Source organism: Molossus molossus, unplaced genomic scaffold (genome assembly GCF_014108415.1).
Source record: "Molossus molossus isolate mMolMol1 unplaced genomic scaffold, mMolMol1.p scaffold_m16_p_5, whole genome shotgun sequence".
In the NCBI taxonomy this organism is placed as follows: domain Eukaryota; kingdom Metazoa; phylum Chordata; class Mammalia; order Chiroptera; family Molossidae; genus Molossus; species Molossus molossus.
The window spans coordinates 23,095,081-23,106,181 of NW_023425388.1; the positions used below are offsets into that span (position 1 = coordinate 23,095,081).

Below are 11,101 nucleotides of genomic sequence, written 5' to 3' on the forward strand. Positions count from 1 at the left end.
ATAATTAGTTTATGTGTGATTATATCATCCCTATTACATTTTATTTATAATACACATTTATTTTTTTAATATTTTTTTATTTATTGATTTTAGGAAGAGAGGATAGAAACATCGATGAGAGACACTGATTGGCCACCTCCTGCATGCCCCCCGCAGGGGATCGGGCCCACAAGCTGGGCATGTACCCTGACCGGGAATCAAACCAGAGACCTCTTCATGCATGGGTCAATGCTCAACCACGGAGCCACACCGGTAGGGCACACATTTCTATTTTAAATTAATTAATTTGTTAATCTATTTAGGTGGTTATCCCTTCACCCTCCCCTCTCTCCAAAAGATACCCTAATTCATCACAATTGGTTAATATATATTTATTATAATTGCATTGAGAAAGATAACCAAGTGTGTGAACATACCTTCGGAAAGATTTGCCCCCAGGGTCACTATATGAATCGGGGAGTTGAGAGCAAGGTGCTGCTCTCCAAGGAGGTGACATTTGAGGGGAAACCTGAATGAAGTAAAGAAGACACAACATCCCCATGGTGGCATGCCCTTTGCAGCCATCTTTCCTGTTAAATGTCAACTCATCCTCTCTGCTAAGTTAAATGCCACTGCAATGACACCATAAATGTGACCGTAATTAATTCTTGCTCTCTTTCTCAGGGCTTATAGCTTTCACCACTATTCTAGTACTTACTTTATTCTTCCTGACATTACGGGCTTGCTGTTGATGAATCTGAGTCTCCCCAAAGAAAAGGTACTTTCTTAGCAGGAGGAAGCAGTCTTACACATGCACCTCTGCGCGGCGCTTGCTGCCTGGCACCCAGTTTCAGATTTACAGGCACTGACTGAATGCTTGTTGAATTGAATTGTAACTCAAGCTATGTCTTAGCCTCAAGAGGAAACACAGAGCAGGAACATTCTACTGGACTCTGCTTTCCAGGCTGTCAGAACAATGGGACCTCTGCTTATCTAGGAAGATTGATAGACTCTCAATATTTTCCATTTTTTGAAAAATAGTCTGGAGAAATGAGCTGATGTTTTTCAGCCCACAACCCACTCCAAACTCCCTTAACTGTATCACTAGATAGAGTCATTTAGAAATGTTTAATTACAACTCCCCTCCCTTCTTGAATACAAAAATATAAAATAAAAAATGCGATTACCTAACTCATTATCTATACAGAAGAGAACGTAGAAACAAATATTCCGGTTGGTGTGGTATACTTTACGAATGTATTTTTAAGGAGTCTGTGGCGGACGAAAAAGCATAACTTCAAAATCTTTCTATATACTTTAAAAGATTTCTAGGTTGGAAATTCAGAAATTATTGCCTTACATGCAAATGCCTTTTGCTATCATCTGCTGAAATGTGTTTATTTATGTATTTGTTCCCTTTCCCAGGCACCTGACACCTATGTGTTCATTAGCATCAACAGTGGAGCAGAGGAGGAACATAAACCAATTACTTGTGAATGAATTATAAGAATTGCAGTGGAAATTGATTTTTACAGAATATACACCTACAGTCTGAATGCTTTTTAATGTCCCTATCTTGTTTTAATTAGGTGGTTTCTTTTTCTGTCTCCCTGCTCCCTTTACATTATTTCACAGGGCTCTGATAATGATTTTGGCTTTCTTGGCTCCCAGCAGACCCCTCTGTATGGGAGAAGTACATGAAAAGATGTATTGAACAATTATTCCATCTGATGTGACTTAAAAGCGTCTGGGAAGCCACTCCATCCCCCTAAATACAGTTTCCCCACTGTCCTCTGCTAATTAACAACCCCTGAATAAGAGATGGGACTTTTCATTCTAGAGTTAATGAGATTTAAATACTTTAAGAGACTTTATGGAAAAATGACTTAAATTCATATTACTTTATTTCTGTCTTTTCTCTGCCTTTCTCTCTTTTTTTTTAATCCTCACCTGAGGACATTTTTCCTTTTTTTTGTTCAGATAGAGTAGGAGGGGGAGAAAGGAAGAGAGAGAGAGAAACATCCACGTGAAAGGGACACATCCAGTGGCTGCCACCCACACAACCCAACCAGGGCCAGGGACAAACTGCAACCGTGATACGTGCCCTTAGCGGGAACCGAACCCGGGTCTCTCTGGACCACAGGCTGATGCTCTAACTGCTGAACCAAACCGACAAGGGCTCTCTGCCTTTCTTTCCATCCCTCTCTCTCCACCCTTTCTGTACCCCCCCACTTTTTTTTCTGTTCTTTTCTTCTGTGAGACTTCAGAGAATGCTAACCTGTGTCCGGCGCCGTGGTGGACACTGAGGACAGCCAGAGTGACCCGAATCAGTCTCCATGCTCAAAGAGCCCCGAGAAGAGGGGAAGACACACGCATCAACGAATAGCTGCGGAGAGTCTGACAGTCGCTACAGGAGGAAACGACGCAGACTGCTGCGGGCCGGGAAGCAAGGTCGTTCTAAGGGACAACGGAGGACAAGGAGCCCAGAAGAGGAGTCAACAGGACACAAATGTTCTCTCTTGAACTTTCCCCACTGGTTTCAGTGTCATGTACCTTTCTAAAAGCTTCATCATGCTCACAAGAATACAGGAAAATATTACTATTTGCCTTCTGTAACTGCGCAATACCTAAACTTTAAGGTTTTTTTGTTGTTGTTTTTTTAAGTAAAAAATATGATAACCACCTACATTTTTGACCCACAAAACCTGATGATAATGTTTTTTGTTTGTTTGTTTGTTTGTTTTTAACTTGAATTGACTGAGGAGCTGGCAAAATGGGGATATCCACATTCTCTGATCTGCCAACATCAAGAGCTTACCCACCACATGCATGGAAAATGGTTATAATATTGCAGGATAGAGATCAGAGAAATTGTTAAAACTTCTCATCACCATTTTTCCAACATTCCAAAAGGCTTAGCTTCTTCATTAGTTTTATCTCAAATATGAATAGAAAAGAGTGAATGAGTCAACTAGATCTTTGCAAAATTCAAACCTCAGTTTCATCATTAGTATTAACATTTTCTTGATTTTCCTCCAGCATTGTTGTCCACAGAAAATGGGTTGATTCTAAGTGGATCTCATGTTCCTTCTCTGGCTCACACGATGGTGGAGGTTCCATAACCCTCATCAGGAGAACATGGGGCAGCTGCTGCTTGGCCTGTTCCAATCCCGAGGTACAAATGACCTTTCATTAATTGCAAAACACTTGAAAAAACTAATCGATAGTGAGTTTCTAACAATAGTACATTAATGAATTACTGGAGGTGAACACTTTCAACTTAACAAGAAATATTTCTTGAATGCTTACTTTGGAGTAAGCATGTGTTAGCAGTGGGCACAGGGAGACGCAGCAAATAAGACCCTGTTCCTGCCGGATGAGGTCGCAGACGCCAAGGAAGTAACAGAGAAGGTCTAGAAGCATTTAGGGCACAGGTCATTGGTGGGGTCAGGCACTAAAACTAGCTTGGGGTGATCTGGGAAGTTCTTGGGGTGAGACTTGGGTCTGGAGGAACGAGGTCCCCTCCCTCTGGGCTAGGCATAAGGCCCTGGCTTGCTGTCCCCAAAGCCGAGGAAGGGGCTCTGCCAGAGAGGGCAGTGGACCGGCAGCTGAGGGAGTCAGGGGGCCGGGTTGGGGTCAGGCGCAGGGATGGAGATGGCAGGCACCTACGTGGTCAGCTCCCGGCAGTGAGGACAACGGCCAGGCCCGCAAGGCAAAAACGGTGGCCCCAGACAGCCATTCCCATGGGCTGCAGCAGTCCCTCCTGCCCGGACCCTGGGTCGGTTGCCTGGCGGTCTCCGGCGCCACGCAGCCTGGGCCCTGCGGCCGCTGGGCGGGGCGTCTCGGCCGCCGGACCGCCCTGCATGCGCCGTCTTGTCGGAGCGGCTGGGTGCGTCGCGGCCGGAGCTGGCAGGGCTGCCGCAGCGCAGTGCGGTCGCTCGTGGTCCCTCTGCAGCTGTGAGAACCAGAACCCAGGTTGTTCAGACACGTCACCCTCAGCTGCAGGAGTTGTTCCGCCTGCAGTGTCGCGAACACTGGGGCTGGAGGTGATGGCCTTGGTGTGAGGTCCTCGAGTTGGCAGAAAGCACCGAGTCAGCCCCCTGGTAGTGGGCACTGCCACAGTCCTGCTTCCCATGGGCGGGGCCGCCGGCTCCGCTCCCTTACGCCTCTCCAGGTCAGGCTCATCCACTGTCGTTCTCGGGGTCACCCCAGGCCGGGCCGTGTGGGGTGGGAGGGGCCAGTGTGTATGGGCACCTGTCCTGGGGGTCATAGCGGTACTTGGAGTCAGCAATGTTGTCCCCAGGTCCGCGAGCCAGATGCAGGGATCCAAGGTCTGGATGAGGTGGCAATCGCGGTCGTCACCCAGGGTGAACACCAGCTGTGACTCCTGCACCTGCATGCCATCCTCCAGGACATCTGTAGCTGAGTGGTTACCTGGCCCTTCGCCAGAAAATTCCAGAAGGATGGGCCTGGGACCAGTGTCTTCTTCCTCAATCCATTTCCCAGGGTGTCTAGTCACTCCTGCAGCAGCCAGGCTCCATGGCTGCAGGAACTCTTAGGCAAAGTCCTGGGCTGCTGTGCCTCCTCCAGGGGCCTGCCCCAAGTCCTTCATCCTCCTCCTTGCCATCCACAGCCCTCCCCCCTGAGGTCCTCACACAGTGGGACCTCATCTAATAAGGGGTTAATATCCAGAGAACTCATACAACCCAACAGCCAAAAACACACACACACACACAACTAAACAAACAAACAATTTAACTTAAAAGTGGACAGAGGATCTAAATAGAAATGTTTCCAAAGACAAACAGATGGCCAACAGATATAGTGAAAATATGCTCAGCATCGCTATTCATCAAATCCACAATGAGATATCACCTCATACATCTTAGAACAGCTATTATCAAAAAGTCAAGAAATAACAAGTGTCGGTGAGGATGTGGAGAAAAGGGAACCACCCTGCTCTGTCGGTGGGAATGTAACTTGGTGCAGCCACTGTGGTAACAGTGTGGAGGTTCCTCAAAAATAAAACTACCATATGATTCAGCACCTCCACTTTTGAGTATTTATTTGAAAGACATGAAAACACTAACTTGAAAAGACATCTGCACTCCCATGTTCATTGTGGCATTATTTACAATAGCCAAGGCATGGAAGCAATTCATTGGTAGCTGAATGGATAAAGACAATGTGATGTATGTAGGTTTACTGATGTAACACAAATAAATAATGCAATAATTCATAAATAATAATACAAGAATAAACTCTGTTTTAAATACTCACAACTGTAAACCTATTTTTGCCCACTCCTGCATATACAGTGAAATATTATTCAGCCATAGAAAATAAAATCTTACCATGGTGACAACATGGATAGATTGTGAGGGCGTTATGCTAAGTGAAATAAGTCAGACAGCGATAAATGTCATATGCCTTCACTTATATGTGGACTCTAAAAACAAAATAAAACAAAATCTAACTCACAGATACAGAGAACACATTGCAATTGGCAGAGGTTGGGGTAGAGGGTGGACAAAAGTTAAAGTGATGAGAAGGTACAAACTTCCAGTTAAAAACAAGTAAATCCTGGGGATCTAATACACAGCATGGTAACTGTATTGCTAATACTTTATTGCATGTTTGAAAGTTAAGAGAGTAGATTTTAAAATTTCTCATCACAAGAAGAAAAAATTGTAACTGTGTGTGGTGATGAATATTTACTAGACTTACTGTGGTGATCATTTTGCAACATATACAAATACTGAATCTTTATGTTGTATACCTGAAACTATTATCATGATATATGTCAATTATATCTCAATTAAAAATGTATTGGTAAAAAATAGTAAAAGTTGTAAAAGACCTTCATTTTCTCACTACGCTATAATGCAAGAAAAAAAAAAAGTGGCTCACGAGAACTACGGCCTTGGTATGACACGTGTGCATTCAGGGTGAAAGAAGCTAGGACTGTCAGTCAGCCACACTTCCGGCACAACTGGAGATCCAAGAGATGCATATACGTGGCTGCTCAAGGGATAGGAAGAAACATAAAATATAGAAGTTTCAAGGAGTGTGATTTGTAATTGATTGCATATGGAGGGGAAATAGAAACAGGAAGGAGACAGGGTGACACCGAACTTCTTGTGTGACCTGGTGGAGAGCCATAGGATTGATGGAAAGAGAATGAGAGAATTCAGTAGGGACATAGATAAACGCCTCTTTCTCAGATAGAATCTTAAGTGTTTTATAACATCTATGAGGACAGGATCAGCTCACAATGGAAAACATATCTGAAGACACATGGTTTCCCAACGGGCCTTATCTTTTTCTGCATCCTTACTATATGTATTTATATACCCATAAGGATGAGGTGACTTGCTTGCCAGAACCTCAGATATAAGAAACATTCAAGCTAAAGTCATTTACGTGGTGCAACTTGATAAATTTTACTGTGTTCAAATGAAGTAATTCTGTTCAACAGAACATTAAGAAACTGAATAGGAGGGCCAACAGAGGTCAAATAAACAAGAGTATTTAAAAAACTTCTAGAGCCCTGGCCAGTTTGGCTCAGTGGTTAGAGCATTGGCCTGCGGTCCAGAGAGACCCAGGTTCAGTTCCTGCTAAGGGCACGTACCTCGGTTGCAGTTTGTCCCTGGCTCCCGTTGGGGTCGTGTGGGTGGCAGTCACTTAATGTGTCTCTCTCATATAGATGTTTCTCTCTCTCTCTCCCTCTTGCTCTATCTAAAGATAAATGCAAAAATGTCCTCAGGTGAGGGGAAAAAAAGATTTTGTGTTACTGAAGTTGAAGACCCCTATAACCTATAACCCAGCAAATCCACTCTTGGGTTTATAACTAACAAAAATGCTTGCAAATGCACCATGAGACATGCATAGAAATGTGTATAAAAGAATTGGAAACTGTTCCAAATGAGAAATGACCCAAGTATACATAAACAATAGATTGGATGAACAAATAGTAATATAGTCATAAAATGAAAAATAGTGAGCAATGAAGATAAAAAAAAAATCACAGCTACATGCAGTGACCTGGATGGAGCTTACAGAATGTTGACTGAATAAAGCCAAATGTAAAAGAAAACGTTCACTATGAGCCCATTATATAAAGATTAAATCCTAGCAACACTATAGTATTCAGAGACGTATACTTAGGGGTTAAATGTAAAAAACAGCTAGAGTTGGATTGTAACTGAGAAGAGACAACTTGGATTCTTGTACGCCTGATTGCCAATGTTTGTCTTTATCTGAATGATGGTTACATTAGTGCTCATTTTATTATAATGCATTAAGCTGTACATTTGTGTCTTATGTACTTTTTTGTCTACTTGTTATATTTTATAATAAAAATATTTATAAAAAAGCAAAAAGCAAAAGGAACAAAATAAATACCTGTTTTTCCAAAAGAAATAAATTTAGAAGAAAATATGAACATCTCTTCACATGAAAGACTCATGCTAGGAAGCTAGGAGTTAATTTTTATAGGTAACAATTATGAGTATACTGGGTTTTTTTTTTTAAATAAAATGAAATATATTCCTCAAGTCACAGATTTTTTTCCTTACCAAAGAATTTCAATATATAAGAAAAATAAGTATAAAAAGAAATATTTTACATTGAATTATACTTAAAATTTATAAAAAAAACAAACAAGTGGAGTAAAGTATATTCTTCTTCAGTTTGACTATTTCCCAAACACGTCATTACTATCAAGGGTGAGACTGCAGAAAGGACACTTAGGAGAATGAGCAAGGTGACACACGCCACAGCAACAAGCCCCGCACCAAACCCGTGTTCTCCATCTCCATGACCACCGAAGCCTCAAAATGGTTTGGCGTTTCTCTGATCCAGAGAGCACAACCATGCTATTTATGAAACGTGAAGTGCAAAGCAATTGAATCCTTCACATACAGAGATATTTATCCTATTTTGTTTAAAAAAAAAAAATCAAATACATTTTTGAGGCCAATTCAGTCATAGATCTAGGTCTGTTTATCTTCAAAATTTGTTTGCCAAGATTATATTCTCATTAAAACATTGTGCATGCTCACATTTTCTTCATATATTAGTTCTTTGTTTGGGTTCTGCAGTCCTTTTTCAGTAGTTTCTGATCATCTTTTTTCTGTGCACTCTTTTCTTTTCTTTAACCAACTGCAGAGAATGCGGGCAGTGTGCATTTCCAGCAGATGTCAGTGTTGACGTTTGATGTGATCTGGGAAGGCCTCCAAACCTAGGGCTTCGCCATGAAGATGAGCAGAGGGCTGTGCAGCTCCTTCGTCCTTGTGACGTGTGGAAAGGTATTCTGGACGAATTCTGTTCTTCTGTGGGATATTATCTTTAGGAGCATATTGCTGTAGGTTAGGAAATAGACATGGCTTCAACAGTATTCTTCCATCTCTTTGAGATTTCACTTGTTCTAGTTATACATAAATTATATGCACTTATTCTTCCTCTTGCTCCAAAAAGTATATTCATATCTGTTCTTGAATTTCATCCCAGAATAATTATTGGGCAGGCGGGAGGGACTTGAGGAATTCTTATATGTTTATCTCAGAAAAATATATTTAGCACCTACCAGGTGTCAAAGAAATAGAACAGCCAGCTGCCTTAAAGAAAGTCTTACAGTTATAGGGTTAAGTTCTATCACAAGGTATGAACAAGGTGCTAAGTAAGCATGGAAGACGAAGCAACAACTACTATCTGGAGGAGGAGAGGGAGAGGTAGGCTCCACCGAGGAAGGGATTTGGAGCCTTGAAGGATAAATATAAGCTTTCTAGGGAAGAATTTTCAGAGAACAAGAAATGACATGCAAACGCTTAATGAATGTTGGTCATGCATATAAATTCAATACAAGTGATTTTAAATCCTAGTGTTTTGGGGAGACTGTAGTATATTCAAGTAGTTAAAAATAGTTTGGAATGAGATGGAGGCCATCAAAGAAGTGATTAAGAATACAGTCTTAGGAGGTTAGAGTCTACCTAGATTCAAATTCTTGTTTTTCAGTTATTAGACTATGATCTAGGGGGAAAAGTTTAATATTCTTCTGCATCAGTTTCTTCATCTAAAAAGGAGAGAAAATGACATCAACATTTCATAAGAGTGTTAAGAAGATTATGTGAAATAAATATAAAATTATTTAAGACTGTGTGGGGTACATAATAAGTGCTCAAAATGTTAACTAATAAGTTAACTACTTTATCTCATTAGAAATAATGGAGAAGCATGTATGAAAGTTGAAATTGGGTAGAGGTACTCATATTTTAATTGATAAAATAAGTAAAACCATTTTTAATGCCAGTAGCTCACCAATATTTGTTATTAGCAAAGAATTTGCTCTATTTTTGAAAGAGAATATGTTGAAACAGACATTTAAAGCAGTTGTCTACTCTGCATATCTTGCTGGGTCATTTTGGATCATATTCTGTGTGTTATCAGTAAAGAACCAACTCAGGTTTCTGCACGACGAAAGAAGGCAGAGGAATCTCTTCAATGCAACAGTATTCAAATCAGAGGAAATCAGGGTTATTGAGGACTTTGTTAATAGGAGCTTGTAAGCCCATAACCCACTTGAAAAGGCTGATCACCCAGAAGTCTGATTTCCCTCTTGTCTTGTGAAGAATAGTGACTCCCTTCCTAAGTCACAAAAACCAAGAATGAAATGCATTAGTTGAAGGTGAAAATGGTAATCGTATTGCTAGCTCCCAAGTTTATTGACTAGAAGGTCTCCATCACCGCAAGGCAGGTGAACCATGGAAAATATAAAGACCGGGTTGACTGTGTCATCCATTTTTATATTTATTGCATTGCAGTAATATGATTCAAAAAATAAAATTAAATAAAAGAATAAAAACAAGAATTAGAGAAGAAAATCAAATTTTCCAACCATAAGGATAAACATAATTTCAGTGACTGCGCAGATATGCCTCACACTGATGTTCCAGGCAACCAAAGTGGAAAGATTGACTGAGATGAATTACTCAGATGAAAAGACAAATGTATATCAGTAACCTGATTTTAAAGATTATACAGAGAGGCAAAAGACTCAGCGTAGCCAATATGATATTGAAGGAGCAGAAGATAGTGGGAGGACAGATGCTATCTGACTTCAAGACTCACTATAAAGTTACAGTAATCAGAACAGTGTTATATTGGCAAAAGAACCAACAAATAGATCAATGGAACAGAATAGAAAGCCCAGAAATGTACTCACGTAAATATAGTCACGTAATTTTTGACAAAGAAACAAAAGCTGTACAAAGGTGCAATGACAGTCTCTTCATGTGGTGCTGAAGCAACTGGACACCCACGTGCCAAAATGAGTCTAGACACAGACTGTACACCTTTCACAAAATTAACTTAAAATGAATCATAGACAAATACAGATTGCAAAACTACAAAACTCCTAGAAGATAACATAGGAGAAAACATAAATGACTTTGGCCATGGTAATGCCTTTTTAATTTTTTTTAATCCTCACCCAAGGCTATTGCTTTTTCAATAGAGTGGGAAGGGGAGGGAGAAAGAGAGAGAGAGAGAGAAACATCGATGTGAGAGAGACACATTGATTGGTTGCCTCCTGCACAACTCCCACCAGGGTGGGGGAATCAAACCTGCAACCCAGGTGCATGCCCTTGACAGGAAATCAAATCCACGACCCTTTGGTCCCCAGGCCGATGCTCTAACCACTGAGAAAAATTGGCTAGGGCCATGATGATGCCTTTTAGGTATAGAACTGAAGATATAATCTATGAAAGAAATAATTAATAAACTGGACTTCACTAAAATTAAAAACTTTTGTTTGATGAAAGACAATGCCAAGAGATAGAAGACAAACCACAAACTGGGAGAAAATATTGGCAAAAGACATGTCTGATAAAAGACTGTTATCCAAAATATGCAAAGAACTTAAAACTCCACAATAAGAAAACAAAAAATCTAATTTAAAAATGGAGCAAAGACTCTAACGGACACATCACTAAAGAATATATACAGATAGCAAATAAGCATCTGGGAAGATGCTCCACATCACATGCTATCAGGAAAATTCAAATTACAGCAACAACCCGATAGCACTAACACCTACCAGAATGTCCCAAATTGAAAACAGTGA

General features: G+C 40.7%; 1 long non-coding RNA gene across 1 annotated transcript; it reads left to right on the plus strand.

Moving 5' to 3' along the window:
• The first annotated feature begins 231 nt into the window (after positions 1 to 231).
• Positions 232 to 8,281, plus strand: LOC118617082. The gene is made up of 3 exons (XR_004956791.1): positions 232 to 252; positions 3,019 to 3,154; positions 8,149 to 8,281. It is a non-coding gene; the product is annotated as an uncharacterized LOC118617082 (long non-coding RNA).
• Positions 8,282 to 11,101: the final 2,820 nt, after the last annotated feature.